The sequence below is a fragment of the Homalodisca vitripennis genome, chromosome 4 (genome assembly GCF_021130785.1).
Source record: "Homalodisca vitripennis isolate AUS2020 chromosome 4, UT_GWSS_2.1, whole genome shotgun sequence".
Taxonomy (NCBI): Eukaryota; Metazoa; Arthropoda; class Insecta; order Hemiptera; family Cicadellidae; genus Homalodisca; species Homalodisca vitripennis.
Genome location: NC_060210.1, coordinates 87,350,458 through 87,355,243, shown reverse-complemented (window position 1 = coordinate 87,355,243; position 4,786 = coordinate 87,350,458).

The following is a 4,786-nucleotide window of genomic DNA, read 5'->3' as shown; positions in this document are numbered from 1 at the left end:
TTGTTAACTTTGTGTCGGCTTTGAATCCCGCATATAAATTGCCAAGTAGAAAAACAATTTCCAATAGTATTGATTCCAGCTGAACATGAGAGATGCTTGAATTTTGTTCGGAATGAGTTAAACTCAGTACAAAGTGTATGTCTAACCACTGATACCTGGACTTCTACAAATGTTGAAAGTTATTTGGGTGTAACTGTCCATTACATTTCAGAAAATTATGAAATAAAGTCGATATTGTTGGAATGTTCTAAAATGTCTGATTCTCACACAAGTGCTAATCTAGCAAAAGAGATCAAAACTATTGTTGACAAATTTCATTTATTTGATAAGATTTTAGTCGTAGTATCAGACAATGCCAGTAACATCAAAGGGGCGGTACAAAAGGACTTGAAATTGAAGCACTTTGGTTGTTTTGCCCATACCTTAAACTTGATTCTTCAGGATGCGTTAAAGCTGGTAAAAATGTTAATTGACAAAATAAAATTGATAGTGACTTTTTTTAAAAGGAGCACAAATGCAACTGAAAAAACTGTTGATATCCCAGAAAATATGGGCCTTGAGCCAAAAAAAAACTTATTCAAGAGGTTTCAACGAGATGGAACTCTACATTTTATATGGTTTCCCAGATTTGTAGAGCTGCAGGACGCGGTAAAAAAACTACTATCGCTTTAATAAATAAAAATTTACCTGTTTTGTCAGAGGAAGAGTGGGGATTATGCAAAGAGCTAAGCACAATCTTACGTCCTTTTGAGGAGGTCACTTCACAGATTAGTGGGGAACGCTACGTGACAGGTAGCCAAGTGATACCCCTAACAAGAGGCCTGATGTCCGTGTGTAAAAAAATGCAAAAGGAGCCATTCAAACCAGTTATTCAAAATATTATTAATGAACTGCTGCATGGTCTCGAGAAAACGCATGGAAAATGTTGAAACACAGCAAAAACAATAGCACTTGCTACTCTTTTAGATCCAGATTCAAACTTGCTGTCTTCAAAGACGAAACTGCAAAGCAATTGATCAAAAAAAACATGTACAAGAACTTTTAGCTGCAATCTGGACAGAGACACATGGCAAACCTTGCACAGCAGATGATGAAGAAATTGGTAAACACTCAAAACAAAGATGGCAACGTAGATTCCGCAAAATTTTCCGTCTGGGAGGACGTTGACAACATAATTGCCAAGGAGAAACCTACAGGTAACCGCTTTAAAATTTTATTTCATAAATTTAGAATTTTCAATAAATTAATTAGGGTTTTTACTTGTAACTACACGTATTTACTTTTTGTTTAACTTTAACGCGTTGTAAGCTTTTTGGAGTTCACTGCTATGAAGGAATTGGTTTCAGGTACGAAGACCTCCGCTGCAATTGTCGAGTTGAACCGGTACTTAGATGACAGCTATCTAGGACGGAAAAAAGATCTATGGGCTGGTGGAAAGAGAATCAACATGTATACCCTATTATGAGCAAATTGGTGAAATTAAAATTTAACGTCATGGCTACATCCGTCCCATGTGAACGACTTTTTTCTAAAGCAGGAAATTTTTTGACAGAACGCCGATCAAGACTGAGTTCAAAACGAGCAGAGCAGTTGCTGTTTTTGAATGGAAATCTAAATCTTCTACAGTAAATAGAAATCAAAAAATTTAAGTTATATATAAGTTCTGCAAGTTAAATATATGAAATTATGTAATTCATTTTCTTGCAATTAATCTTATATTGAAAGCCATAGTGTACAGTTTTGGTTATATTGCCCATTTTATTTTCTAAATATGCTTAATTGTGTCTTTGAATCTCCATACATTCGTGTATCTTCATTTAATCTAAAGTACAATAAGTGTAATTGTAATGTACATTTGAACAATATTGTTTATGTATGTATATATTTGTAATTTATAAAGTGTTCCTATATGATTTAATTAGAAATAGCAGTGTTAACCATTTTGTTTATATTGTGATAAATATAGTTTTTTATGTATACATTTTGCAATTATAAACGTCATTTGTGTTACTATTTGTTGTAGTTAATATAAGTTATCAGTTAAATATGTATGTATACATCACAGCAGTACATTTTTATAGCTAAATATCACTGTCCCAACGTTTTTACTTTACACTTACAAAATCTTACTTAAGTTGTAGGCTATAATTATTTCAATATATTTTATAATCAAATATGTATTTCACATTCGTAATAATTATATTTTAGATGTAATGTATCCATTTAATGTATTCTTCATTTACATACTAGTAGTGTAACTAACACGTATTTAACGGTTTTATTTTACTGTCAATTTTCCGTGTAAATACCAATTTGGGCAATTAAAACACGTGTATTTTTTAAGATATAAATGTATTTTAAAGAACTTTTAGTCTTGTATATAAATTACTTTTATAAAAAAAGCCTAGGGTGTGTTTCATTTAATATAATAATATTTACAGAAACGTTTTATTTGGTTTGTATTATTTTGTCTATAGCTTTTATAAAGTAATCCCTAGTGTAAATTATATTTAATACACTAAAATATTTCATTTTTCAGTTTGAATATTTTAATGTTTATCTATAGTGTAAATGTACAATGCGCTGTGAAATGTTTACATTCAAACAATAAAAACCCGATTCTGTATTTTGTACTTAATTGAACCAAAAGATACTTTTAATTATCTCAAAATAAATTATAGTAACTAGACTAAGCAGCTAAATGACGAATTTTGTACACTTAATAATAGTAACAAAGTCCGTTAACTGAATGGTGGTCCATGTTTTAGTAACGGTATTTCAGTAACGTTCTATAGGTAACAGCCACTGGAAAACGTTATTGAACCAACGTTGCGCAATGGATAGACGAGGCGCAACGGTCAGCCGATAACAGTTGCTAAAATAACACGTTGCCGCAACCTTGTTATCGGTTGGCAGAATAACGTCGCAACGCGTTGCAGCTAAACAACGACATTTTCCATCTCTAATCCAAGGGACGATACATACGACCGTGAAGACGAGCACTCACTGACTGAGGGAGCTGCTGTCCATACCTAGACGTCGACAGGAGGAGACCGGAAAGGACAAAATTCCTTGGACTGGAAAAGACTGACCTGTTGTAGATAGTAAAATTAGAATTGTGAGGGGAATAGGCTTCGCTATCTCGAGTTATTGACCTACATTCCTTTTATAACGGTCAATCTCTATTTGTTTAACTGTTCTGTCTGTTCTAAAAACATTGGTGGGTAACTAAATGATGTACGTTTTAAAAACATTTTTTTAAATTGCTAATTGGTGTTAATTTTCTTTTATCAACTTCAGGGCCGTATTTAGAAGTAAAGGAGGGGGAGTAATGTAGCGTTTTTAAAGCTACATTGATTTATTTTTTTAATTAAAACTTAAATTAAATAAAAATTTTGGGATCGAAATATTGGGACTTAATTTTAGATTAGATTGTGAAATGTCAGGGTAAAATCGAACATGTAATCCTTTGACAAGTTAGCACTGGTAGTTTTAAATTGTTAGGAAGGCAGGTTGACTGCCTTGAATTGATTAGAACTTGTCTTATTGTGAGTATTGTTCTCCTGGTTTGATACAGCTGGACCAATGAGAGAGCTCCACGGATGTCCTGCAAAGGTGATTGGAAAGGGAAGTATTTAAGCGCCCGCTCATAATTTTCGCCCTTCTTTTGGTTATTTTCGTGAGTAAAGTGAATTGCAGTGCGCCGTATTTCTTAAATTTTTTTCCGCGAGTGATTTTGAGGAAAAAATTAAATTCATAGAAACTACAGAGCAATCTGAATAACTTATTCTCGAAGAACAATAGAGCATAATAGAATCATACAAGTTACATTTGGTTCATGCTTGCAAGAGAAGTGAATTAAAATTGAACTTTGTTAATAACTTTAATTGAGATTTGAAAAGGTAGTAATTTATTAATATTTAACTGGAACTGTTTATTGTGAATTATTAATTGAAAATTAATTGAACTTTATGATTGTTAGAGAGAGAGTTGTAATCTGAATTGCAGAGACTTGAAAGTTAAGGTTCAAATAGTGTAAAGAGAAGTTGAAATTTTATTTTGTATTTTGAGTGAACTTAGAAGTGAACATTTTTATTTTAATTATTTCCAAGTGGTTTTTCATTTTATTTTAAAACTTTATTATTTTATTTTAGAAGAGAGCTCTGATTTTTAGTTTGATAATTTGATTAATATTTTTATTTCTTGCCAAAGGAATTTTTAAATTTACTAAAAGGTTTGTCAATTCTTTGTGGAAAATAGAGTGATAAAAATTCTGAAACGTTGAACTTTATTAATAAGCCAGTTAAAAATAAATCCATTGTTTTCATTTAGAACTGTGATTTTTATTTTAGACAAACCAGATAATATTTAATAGTTAACAATTTTAGTAATACATTGTACTTAATATTCACTAGGATCTTTACTAATCAAAAAATATTTTATATCGTCTTGGATGTATTATTGATGATTTATATATTAATACTCTGGAATATTAAGATCAACAATCCAAATCGTTATAAAAAGTATGTGGATAAACAGTATCGGTTTGACACCATAATCAGGGTACCTTATGATATTTTAATTATACCACTTATTCTTGAAATATCACATTTATTACTTGAGTCATACTATTTCGTAAATTTACTTTAGAGTCTAATTTTTCGTAAAGACAGGTTGTGTCGCTCAGGACTAATAGTACGGATAGATTTCCTTCATAAAGAATAACCTTGCCATAAATACCAAATGTTCGAGGCTATTGTTTTTTGATGACTAGTGCGATTGAGGT